General features: G+C 37.9%; 1 protein-coding gene across 21 annotated transcripts in view; it reads left to right on the top strand.

Annotated features, from left to right (window-relative positions):
- Positions 1 to 12,488, top strand: part of GRID1 (glutamate ionotropic receptor delta type subunit 1) — a 539,628-nt gene that overhangs the window by 189,817 nt on the left and 337,323 nt on the right. Inside the window, exon 2 of one of the 21 annotated variants that reach the window (XM_064430096.1) lies at positions 12,159 to 12,224. The exons of the other annotated variants lie outside the window; for them this stretch is intronic. The gene's annotated coding sequence lies outside the window, so the exon portion shown is untranslated. The remainder of the gene's footprint in view (positions 1 to 12,158; positions 12,225 to 12,488) is intronic. 21 annotated transcript variants of the gene reach the window in all.

Raw genomic sequence — 12,488 nt, 5'->3', positions numbered from 1 at the left:
AGAGTGTTGTGGATGATGTTGTATCTGCAAAAGCTGTGCTACCAAAGTTGTCAAGCTTCAGCTAACCAAGTGTGTACTCTTCCCTCAGGAGATATCACTCTAATTTTAGACATTTGAAAACAGGGTATAACAGAAGTGGAGATGGGGAAAGAAGGTGAGAACTGGATGTATTAGATCAGTAAACATTCTGAATTTACTCAGTAAAAGTGGAGCACATAGAAGGAGAAGTACATCAAGGAATGAATGACCTTTGTTAGCTCATCATTACAGCTGTCAGCATAAAAGCAGATCTGGAGATGTGAATCAGGAGAGCAGAGCAGATGGGTGTTGAGGGTAGCTGAAGAGTGAAACTGAGGACAAGAAATGGAGGGTTTTTTATGGGAGAAGCGGGTGCTCTGTGGAGTCTGATGTGCCAGATCCCAAGTCCCTGAATATTTGATCATGTTTAACTATGGATCTGAATGAAAGAGTGAAAATGTACTGAAATATACAGTGAAGTCAAGAAGGTTAAGGCTAAAAAGCTGAACTGTCTTGTGTGAGGAAAAGAGAATTAGTGCAGAGACCTAGATTTGTGGAAGAATAGAGTAATATAATTAATACAACTCTTAGTAGTTGTATTTTTTTTTTCCTGGGGGGAGTGTGTCCTTCTGTCTTGAGTGCACAAAATTAGAAGGTTTTGCTAGTCAAATGTCTGTGTGATGGGGGCCTGGATGAGAGTTTCAGCTGTCAGAGCTGAAAGAAAAGGTCACTCCCCAGACACTGTGGTCTTTGTCCTTTTAGATTTGCTCTTAGGGAAAGTTCTAAATGAGGTAATACAGGATGAATATGTGGCCCATGAAGGGTTTACAGTGAAGAACAAACTGTATTAAATTAAAATATGCATAAAAACTAAATTAGACTAGCTTATAAAGTGAAGTTGAAGCCAATTATGGAAATTAAGCATGATGTAATAGTTAATGAAACCAGTGTAGCAAGCACAGTGAAGCTCTGCTGATTGCCAAGAACATCTTGCTTTTACAGTACTTATGTAACCATCAGGAAAGGCCTCTGAGTGTTTTTAATAACAATAAGCCTTTTTAATAACACTTTCCTTCTTCTTTTCTCCACTTTTTTCCTGTGATATATTGTGCTGCAGGTGGGAGTGTATATGTTTTTAAAAAAATTGTCATTTTCCCAAGCAGTATTCCAGGTTATGTATGTATTTTTATTGTCATTGTGTGCTTCTGTGAATGCATGTGTGTACTTCATTAACAAGGAAGTTCCTGGCTCCTGAGGATTTTTGTTGTCCTTCCCAGCTGAATGGAAGATTTGTGTGGTTGTTTGTCTTGATTTGCTTCCGTAGTCAGCAGTCCAAATTTAATTTAATTAGAGGAAAGAAATACCCAAAGAAAACACACAGCAATGTAAGGTTGTGTTGGTTCTATGATAGCAGCTGTTTCCAAAACCTTTGTGTTTTTAAAAAAAGGCATAATGTGAATTTGAACATTACAGAATTTGATTTGTCACTTCTCAGAACATATTAGCCTTATTGTGTTAACAGAAAAACTAGATTTCTCTTCACAAATACTTGTCTGACTAAAGCAACAATCAAATAAGTCTAATGAACAGGAATCTTCATTTTAAAATAGAGATTTCTTTTAGTATAAGCTGATAATGAAGTTTACCCACTACAGATGGCCTTTTCTTAAGGTTCCAAATTTCTTCTGTGCTTTCCAGGTAAAAAGTAAACATATGAAAAACTTGATGGATTGGAAGTTGAGAGATCATTTCTATATGAGCTGCTTATAAGACCTTAGGTAATTTAGGTTACATGTACCAGATAAACATTAAAATCAGAAAATTTAAAAATGTTTCTGAAGTATCAAAGAAAACTCCTTGTAGAAATAACAGGATTTGCCAAAATTTTACCTGAGCAATACTAAAGTAGGACATATGTGGCATTCACATTCTCTGAAAAAAATCCCTTTGCCTTGGATTTTTCTCCTGGGAAGCTGAGAGGTCTCAGAGAAAAGGAAAACAATTTTATCTTATTTGCTTCTCCTGTGTTGTGCTCATGTGTGGGAATGTATTTGGAGATTGTTTACCCAAAGGTGATTGTCTTATTGGATTCTGGTGTGAGTTGTTTTGACTCTTTGGCCAATTGGGGCCAAGCTGTATCAGGACTCTGGAAATTCCAGAGTCACAAGTTTTCATTATTATCTTTTAGCATTCAGTAAGTATCCTTTCTGTATTCTTTAGTATAGTAGAGTATTCTTTAATATAATATAGTACTATAAAGTAATAAATTAGCCTTCTGAGAACACAGATGCATCATTCCTGTCTTTGTTGGGGCTCTTTGATTACAATAGGACATACTTGTGCACAGGAAAGTGAAGTGCTGGGCTCTGCTGTGCCTTATGCTCATTACTGGCATCAGCAGGGGGCTTTACTGGAGAGAGTCTGTCTCTTCTGTGAATTAAAGAAACCGTCTGAGAGTCAACCTGAGAAGTTTGATTCAAAGCTGCTATCAGTGAATTTTCAGTGATTTTCTGAGAAATACATGATGGATTAGATAATTTTTTTTTCTCTAAGCCCCACTGTTAATTTGCAGAACATAATTTCTTAGTTGGAAGCTGGTGTGAAATGTTGAAACACTAATATTTTAGGAGAGCATGATCCTTGGAGCTGGTTATCCTGACAACTCCAACAATCTCCAAGTACAGATTCATTTGGGCATCAATACTTGCTCAGACATGTATTACTTCATTATGTGGAGAAGAATGTCTAAAAAGGGCTGTTAACAGTTTTGCATCGTTAACCAGGCTGTAATCTAAATTTGTGTTAATATCATGCAATAAGGAGAAACTGTTACTAAGTCCTTAGAAATTCTTGTCTCTGAGTTATTATGCACAGGGTAGCAAGATACACCAACTAACTTGTATTTCTGTCATACCCAGCTAAAAATATCTTGAACTAGAATCAAAGCCTGGTTTTGGGTTACTAGAGTTTAAATGAAGCAGTATAAGTGGAAAATAACCAAAAGCAGAATGGATAAGGCTATGCTCTAAAGATGCTCGCTTAGATATGTGAGTTTCTACTCAGTTAATTCTCAGCCAGAACCGGAATTCTGTGGTAGGTTTTTGATAATGGTATTACTGTGTCTGTGATCCTAGGCTAACTTTAATGAATTTTTAAAAATTAATTACATTACTTTCTTTGCTTTACCTCCCCCCGTCAGCTTAGGTTATTGCCAAAACTAGGTTTTTTTGCAAATAATTTGTGGGAGCATTGACTATTGCACGTGAAATAGTGGCAACAATGCAACAGCTCATTGCATTGCATGTGTCTTTTTCCCTTGTCATCTCTTTTGCCTCGTAAAGCAAACATCCCAAAAAAGGATTAAATAAAAAAGTATAAAAGGAAAGAGGAGTAGGAATAATAGAAGAGGAAGCATAAAGCAGATTCATTTGTCTTTTATTTCAGAGAAAAATTGATTATAAATGAGACACAAACAGGTTTCTAAAACACTGAATATCACTGTCTTTCCTGTATTGACTAAACACAATAGTATTTTGTATCTACACAGAATGATCAGGTACAAAAACTTGATGTTGGATGTTTTTATAGCTAAGGTAAATATAATTACCAAAGAATATAATTTCCAGATTTCATTGTATCTTTAAGTAATGACTTTTTTTTGGGGCTGGCAGGGACAAAATGCTGATTTGAATTTCAACACAAGTTACACTGTTTTCCATCTTAGTTAAGTACTTTTTTGTAAGACTTCTTTTCTAAGCCTAGAGTTCTGTTTGTGAGTGTATTACAAATGTTATTACCATTTGTTTTCTGGAAGGAAGATAAAATATTGTGTGTGTCTGTCCATTTTTTTTTTTTTCTGCTTGCTACATACCACTGCAAATTCAGTGTGAAATCACTGCAGAGATAATTCATACCATTCTCCAATAACTTGCATTAAACCAGAGACACCCCAGAGACCATAACATTATCTCAGGGATTACAAATGATGCAAATGCAGACCTGCCTTGCAGGGTTAAGCTAGACCATGTAATTTCTGAAACAACAAAAAAGAAAACAGGTAAAGTGTGTTTATTTCTCATTTGTCCATTACAGCCAGGTTTTCAGCTACTGCCTCATAATTATTCTGTGGGAGGAAGGAGACTTTTCTCTTTTAGGAAAGGTTCTTGATGAAAAGTGATAAAATATAAAGTACAATTGAGGCTGAACAAACTTTTCAGTTCTGGAATATGAGGCATGAAGGAGTTTTTGTGAACTGATGAAGGACATGGTAGCAGAACATAAATAACTGGATTTATTGTAGAAAAGTGAAAATTAGCCTAAAAAATTGTGCAGTATTGGTTGTTTGCTCAAAAGACCTCTGGTATATTTTGACTGTACTAAAATCAAGAAAGTAACTTTTGCCCTTTGTGACTACACACAAGCTCAAATTATCACCATGTCAGAGATTTCAAAATAATGGGTAAATTAACATTTTAACTTTTTGGACTGAAGCAAACACTAGAAGCAGAAATGACCTGCTTTAAGGATGCCCTTTCCATTTGTCCTTACTTCAAGTCTTTGACTATACACTGTATGTTGCTTACAATTTGAATAGATCCAAAAAGTAATAAAAACTCATTGCTAGTCTATGGAAGGTTTTCTGGAACACCAAACGCTCTGAGTGGAGAGACAACAAAGTAAAAAGTTTATACAGGCAGCCACTTTGTCCCTCCAGAAGAACCAGCTGACCTTAGTGAACTTGCTTTTTGTGTTCATTAAATATATCTCCAAATATTTGTTTTATAGGTGTGTGTACACATATATATTAAAAATCCTCTTTATACATGGCTAGATGTGCATGTGGTTTTAGATGTGTGTATCTGTTTGGTTCTTCATACAGTAAATCAAATGAAATTGGGTTTTAGTGTACCATAGACTTATCATTGGTGACTGTCTTGAATGCATTTCCTCGTTCTGTATATCACTTACAATTTGAATAGATAAAAAAGCAATAAAACTCATTGCTAGTCTATGGAAAGTTTTCTGAATGAATTTTGTGGTTCTGGTGAGTTGGTTAGTGGCTGACTTTCTCTTGTGAATTACACTGCTTACAAAGACACATGTTTAGCAGCTTGGTAGTTGAAATTTTAGTCTGTTATCTTTGTCCATGTCAGTACTTACACTTGTCAGATATTTGCCATTTTTGTTCTAGTTGTCATTTGACAGATTTGGAAACATCATGTGTGAAATTACTGGGGCAGTATGGAACATGGTCTGCACTATTTGAAATTAGTGGAGGCACAGTGTCAGTGAATTGCACAGTCTGACCACGGCCAGCTTCCTTTGCCATGTGCTGAATTGTATTGTGGCCAATAGTCACTGCATCCCATACATTATAAAGCTGGAAGACGGGACATTTTGACATTCTAGGACAGTTTGACATGCAGAACATGAATCTGTTCATGTGAATGTGGCTTAGCAGTTCCCTGTCAATTTACTTTTTTTCTATAGCTGGCAGCTAGCTAACATGAGAGCAGCTGTGCCAGGAAAGTTCCTGATGCTGACTTTGTGGTTTGCCCTAGCATAAATAAGAGCTGGTACATGACCATCTCATTCATGGTGGGGAAGAGCAAGAAAATTAAAGGGTTGACACAATCAATGGGCAGTGGTTGCTTGAGTTTTGTTTGCAGCTCCTTGAGCATCAAAAGGCGTAGAAGCAAGTTGACAGATTGTTAATTCCTTTTCTTACACATAGCACCCGTTATAAATATAGAAAAGGAAGAAGGAGGTTTGGGCTTATTCCAGGCAGGATCCCAGTTCCCTCCATTTGGTACATGGGTGGTGTTTCCTCTTCTGGCACTTGGGGATTTGATTGTTTACACAGGTTTGCTTAGCGAGTGCACAATTTAAAAAATGATTTGACAGGAAAACAGACTTGCCTGCATGTGTGCACAGGAACATGGGAATTTATACCTTCTGTATGGATGCAGGGCATGGACAGTAAACCCAGCTGCTCCAGAGGAACATGTCTGTGATGGGAACCTCTTGCCCCATGCTCAGCCTTTCTCCTGTGGCTCCCTCCCTGCCAGCTGCGGTTTGCTGGGGTGAGCAGGGAGGGGCACGTGGCTGTGAGATGGAGTTATTCTTCAGGATTGGCCAGAATTTTTAATTCTTGCTGTAGGTACTTGGTGTTTGGGGCACTGAAGGTCTGCTGGGGATGAAACAGGAAGACAAAGCTGAGTGGGCTTCAGTGTCTTCCTGCAGCTTACTTAGCTCTAATATATATGTGAAATAAATCATGCATTTATTTTATGGTAGCAATAGTGATTTGTGTATGTGGGGTGTCTGTATTGCACAGGATGCAGCAGCTTTACTTGCTGTGATTTTATTGTTGATTGCAATGTAGATTGTTTAGAAAACACTTAGAAATGCACAATGTAGAGCTAAAATATTTGATATCAGTTGTATGCTTAGGAGGTTATTAAGTTCATCAGGAGACTCCATATTGCCCTTACATGTTGATGAAGATCTGTCATCTCTTCAGGTTTTGTTGAATACTTTAACTATACTATTTGCCTCTTTTACATTGTTTTAATGACAGTTCGTCTAAGTAAAATGTGAAAAGAGAGAGCTAAGCTGAATCTGTCTTATATTCATGTAGTTAATCTTATGGTTACTCAGCTGTGCTTGTTTCTTCACAATAAATCACTTTAAAAGCCAGTTCAAATTTTCCATTTCAATATTAAGAAATATTGCAGGAAGAGAAGTGAGTACAGCATGAGTTGTGATTGGAAGAAATCTTTTTAAAGCCTGTACAAAGTCTAATGTCATTAACAATACCAATCAAAACCAGAGTGTAAAATCTTTGGGTGTCTGTATTGCTGTTTTAAGCTGTGCTGCTGTTTTAAACGCCACTGGTTGTCCTGTGCAGTCTTGTTGCATTATGTTAGTTGTAAACCGAGTGAAAGCAAAGAAAGCCATTTCAGTATTTTGTGACAGCTGCTTCAGTGATTTCAAATCCATCAGGTGAGCACTTTTGTCTTTTTCTCATTACTCCTTGGCAACATCAATAAAGAAGAATATAAACGGCAAATTAAAGACAAAATGACAATAGTACAAAAAATTAGAACAACTTTTTCTTTTGGCTCCTGTGGGAGCCAATATTGTGCTCATATAATTTTCTATTAGATGGATGTGGAAATGAGATTAAATAAATGTAGTAGGCTTTGTCAGCACTAGGGAAGCAGGGATGTCTTCCAGGGGTAAGCATAGCACCTTTTGCAATTTGAATTCTGTTTCAAAAATCTGGGCCAGATACTTGTTCATTCTTGTACCCTCTGTGCTTTAATTTCTCCAGCCATGCATTTCCTGCAGTGGTGCTTTCCATATTTTTCTCTTATATTGTCTGGGTTTCTTTCCTTATCTGTGCTGTTCTGTCCCTCACTTACTGCTAATAATTAGCATTCTTCTGGAAGTGAGAGTGTTAGAGATCCCTGAAATTGATCTGTGCTGATAGTGCAGCCAACCAACAATGGCAGAGCCAGGGCAGTTCCCAAGCCCCAGTGTCAGCATTGCCTGGCAATCTTGTAGCAGCCAAGACCTGGCTGGTCACTGTGGAATGTTTTTCTCTTCATTTTTTTTGAACTGCAAGGTACTTCTATGTAACCTGAGAAAAATTCTGTGCTTTTTTGGTGTTTTTTTTTCCCCTTGTTTTGTTGTGTTTTTTGATAAAGTTGAATCAGTAGAACTTTCTTTAAGACTGATAAGAGCAATGTAATTAGATTGCAATTACATGATCTGATGTAACTTCTGCAAAATAACCTTTCAACTGACAAAAAAAGTTGAAATAATTCTGTTTCAGTGCATCAAATAAAAGGATAAATCTTGGGCAAAGTTCTTTCAGATTTCTGAGACAGGCAAAAGACTGTTTTATATAAGGGTGTCATTTTTGTGTTGTAGGAATGACAAATGACAACCAGTGATTAGGAAATACTTTAGAAGAGTTGGTAGAGAGGCATTTAATAAGTAAGGAAATTAGTTTAAAAAATGCCAGGGTACACTGAGGGTATGGTTTTAGAAGGGATGATAGCGTTTTCTGTGACCAGTAACCAGTAGAGCGTTGAGAATTGTTTTGAAATGCAAAGAATGGGACAAGCCAAATAACCTGGACATAGAGTATCAGGAAAAATTTGTTGCTTATTACAAAATGAAAAAATGATGATAATTGATGATAAAAGAAAAATTATATCTTGGTATTAAACCAGCTCATGCATTTATTTTTCTGGAATACACGTTGGTCTGTGTCGTGGAGGCAGCTTGGTCCAGCTGAGTAAGACTGGCTTCCAAATCATAGCCATTTCCTGAGCTGGCGGCTCAATAATGCTTTCACCAAGCTGTGCTCCCTGTTATTGCTGGCCCTTCTCCTGGGAGCTATGCTTCCTGTACTTAATTAGATGAGAAAAAGATGAGCTGCTCCACTCTCCCTCACTTCAGGTTCATGTCTGGATGGTCCCAATTCCAGAGCTCAGTAGTAGAGCTCACTGAGCTGGCTGCTAACCTGAGAAGCCCCCCTTCAGTGAGAGGATCTGTTTTGCCTTTTCAGCATGAGAAGAGAATAAATTCCAGCTAAAATTGCTCCTTTGCTAGCATCAAACCCAGTGTGACTGGTTTGGGGAAAGAGGAAGTATAGTGCTCCCAGCGCCTTTGTCGTGTTGGATGTTTTCATAGCTTGGATTTAAAATCTTCCTTTCCTGCTCTGAGATACATCAATATGCAGAAAAAGATATCGTTCTCTAATTAACGGTGAAATGAGTCCTGGCAAATACAGTCCTCCATGTACCAAGCAGCCAGAAATGGTTTAAAGGTTCCAATACCAGCCAATGTCAAGCTTGCATGGAAAAGCCAGCTCTAATAGGAGCTAAGCTGGATTGGCTGAGTGCTTGGCTTTTCTAAAATGATCTGCAAAGAACATTAATTAGTAGCTTATCAGCAGGCTGACATTTGAGAAACTTCAGTAAAACTGCAGTGATGATATTGGTCAGTAACAGTAACACCATGTTGTCATTGAGGATTTAGGTAAATAAGCTTCAGAGGACAGAGGTTGTAAGTAGGTGATGTTAAATGAGTCAGTTGCATTTGGAGCCTTCCACCCCACACAGCTGGGAGAAGCAAGAGAATGCAAAAACAGTTGCTGTGGCCTCTGCCTTATTTTTGGTTTTGTTTTCTTTATGTGTAGTTTTTTCCTTTTACATTGTAACAGAATGATCTCACATTAAAAGGGTATCAAAATGTACACAGGTGAACAATTTGCAGCAATAAATAATTATTCAACTTTGTTTAGAAAAATATATATGTAAGGGTTCTTCACCTTTCTAAGGAGGGGGCATGGAACAGCTCATTGCAGGCAGCAAGAACAGGACACTGTATTTTTTACACATGGCTTTTGAATTTAGCAGAATACTGAGGGAAAGTGGGAGGGAATCAGCCTCATTTGTTGCAGTATTTGCAACCTTTAGCTGTTCCCAGGTGGTTACAGTCAGTCCGAAGTAGGAGGACTAGGACAAAGTTCCCTCCTTCCAGTGTCAGAAAGGTCACATGGCAGAATCCAGAAACCTTCACCTTGTGTGCCAAACGCAGATTTTCTGAAAATAGCCATATGCCAGTTTGTTATGGTGATGTGCACATGCTTGAGCTAGTATGTTGCTCCTGATGCCAAGTGTCTGTCTCAATGAGCTGAGTAGAGCAGAGTGTCAGTGCAGCGAGTATAATCCATTCTAATATTAGAACGTGGGGCCGGATCCTGCCGGCCCAGCCACGGCAGCCGCGGCTCAGGCTGCTCGGGACCTCTGTGCTCTCTGCAAACAGCTCTCCCTGCTTCTCATTATTTCATTTCTTTTTCTAGGAAATATGAGTAAAGAGCAGCTAATTGCCTCATAAAATACAGCTGCTGTATGGTCTAGTGGACAAAGTATTCTGTTGAGTTTTTGTTTATCTCAATTAATGCACTTCTAGCTTGACAGGCAGTCCTATCCATTGTCATCCTATGCAGAAAGGAAGTTTGCAAGTGATGAAGGCAATACCATTAAAAAACAAAGAACCACCCCCCCCCCATCCCCCCCAGGCTTATCTGGCCATGTCTGAATTTGAATACCAAGGTTAAGAACTTCTGAAGATGAAGTTGTACAAGGAAGTAACAGCATGAAATGTTGGATGATAGGTGGGTAGGTGAGAAGCTTTACTTCTCAGGCTCTAGCTTGCTTTGTTTTAGGAAAGGAGTTTACCTCCATAATTGGCAGTCAGATATCTCTATCCCACACAAAACTTTAGGAAAACCCATCTCAGAGCACTTTGTTGACTTTGAAATGGCAAACTGGGTAGGACTGACAGGAGAACTGTTCAGAGCTGATGCTGCCACCTTTGGGCCAGCTGGAAATATCTTCCCATGGTGTCACATTTGTCTTTCAAACCACCAATTGCAAATAAAATTGCAAATTTCCCTGACCTCTAGAGATTTTGAGCACTAATCTAGTCCAAACCCCTTCAATGCAGGCCTGCCTATTGGTCTTGAACTTAAAACCACAATTTCACCTATGTCATAATAAGTATTGGTAATAAAATCTAGAGCATGCTATTGTAAAGGGTATGAGTGCTCATTTTAGTCAATATTAAAATCTACTCTCTCTTGCCTAGCCTTCATTTCAGTTGATATTTACTTCTAATAACTAGATCAGTGTTGGTGCTTAATTCAGTAGTGTTTGCTTAATATTCACTTGTTAAAATATTTTTGATTATTCTAATGTTTTTTCTTTGCAACCCTTTTCTACTCAGCACTTTGCACCTGTCAAATCTGTCTTTTTAAGTGCATTTTATCCTTTGGTCAGTTATAAAAGCATTAAGGCAGGACAAAGATGTCTAAATATAATGGAAAAATATAATGTCAAAAATGTTTGGTGCTGTCTCTGACTATGGTACTTATAGGAAACTCATCACCATAGTAACTAAGCCTCTGCTAAATAATTACCAACAGATCTGTTCTTTTTTGTCTCCTAACTATGTCTAGCCTTGGCTATAGTTTTAAATGTAAGAATGGTATACACATACATGTTAGCACACTGCATTTGGATGATAAGCCAAAGAACTCATCATATAGGATCCTAATTCTTGCAGAAATCATTTCTGATTTCTAGGTGTTCATGGCTGCTGTTTTGTCACAAATGAAAGAATGGTGCAGAACACTTTTAATAAAGGCTATCTTAGTTCAACAGCTATCATGGAAAGCCAGACCTCAGGAAAAAAAGCAAACTTTTGCTACAAAGCTAAAGCAATTTATTGAAAGACATTAGATTTGTGTTTAATAAGCAGCTATTTGAAATAGCAGAGCAAAATTCCCTGCCTTGGCTCTTCCTTATACTTCATCAGCAGCACTCAGGCATTGCCTTGCTCTCAGTAGATCAGTGGTGCTGCATTTCATCTTCTTTTTTTTTTTCCATTTCCCCTGTGGTATTGTGCAAAGCAAATGTTCTAATTTGGTTTGGAGGATTTGCTGCCCTGCAGGCTGTGTAACCTGGGTGAACAATGAGCAGAGGAGCCAGCAGCAGACTAGGGGCTTTCAGCATCTTCATTTACTTTTTTGAGCTGCTGCTGATCCTTTCTCTGAACTCTTCTCATGCAGAGTGACCTCACCTTATCTTCAGGAGCATTTTGGAGAACACTGAAGTCTTTAATAAAATCTGTTGCTGCTTATGGGGGAAGTGGCCTACTTCTCCTTTGTTTTATTGCCTAGAAATGCTGTTTCATGGGCATATTCAATTTTTAACCCCATCCTTTTATGAGGAATTTGCTAGCTTTTCATGCTCCTCTTAGCTGTGAGATAAACTTACTTCTCAAAATGTGCTCAGCTTGAACAGTCTAAAGTGACCATGCCTTGAACATGTTCTTGCAAAGCAGTGCATTTGGGTTGGATATTGACTTATGAAGTCTTTGTGCTTCTGGCTGAGCTCAGTTTCATCTTGTTTGTTGGGAGATCAAATGGGTTTATTTTCTGTAGTGGCTAATGCAGCTTGGTGCTTCAAAGAGCTGACAACGAAATGATCTCTGACTTGTAGGTGTTTTTTTTTTTTCTTTTTTTCTGTATTGTCTAAGAGCTGTTCCTTGTTAAACAGGCCATGAACCATTTAGGACCAGACTTCTGAAGTATGTGTTGACTGTGCTTACAGCAACTAACTGAGGTGAGGCACAGATAAGTCCAAGCTTATAAATTGATTTTTTACCTTAATTTATTTATGTTGAAACTGATGTCTTTCTCTCCTGGTGAAGAGCAGCATCCAGATGTCTAACCAAGGTAAACATGTACCTTTTAGCTTTTTAATTTATTATTTTATTTTCTAAATTTTTAAAAATTCATTCTTTGTGTGGGAGAAGCTGAGGAAACTAGGAAGAAGAAAAAATACAACAGGGATTGTTCTTGATTTTCTTGTGAAATTCTGACATGA

This window comes from Passer domesticus, chromosome 8, assembly GCF_036417665.1.
Source record: "Passer domesticus isolate bPasDom1 chromosome 8, bPasDom1.hap1, whole genome shotgun sequence".
Lineage (NCBI taxonomy): Eukaryota > Metazoa > Chordata > Aves > Passeriformes > Passeridae > Passer > Passer domesticus.
Note: the sequence above shows the minus strand (reverse complement) of the source record. Positions and strands in the feature narration are given on the sequence as shown.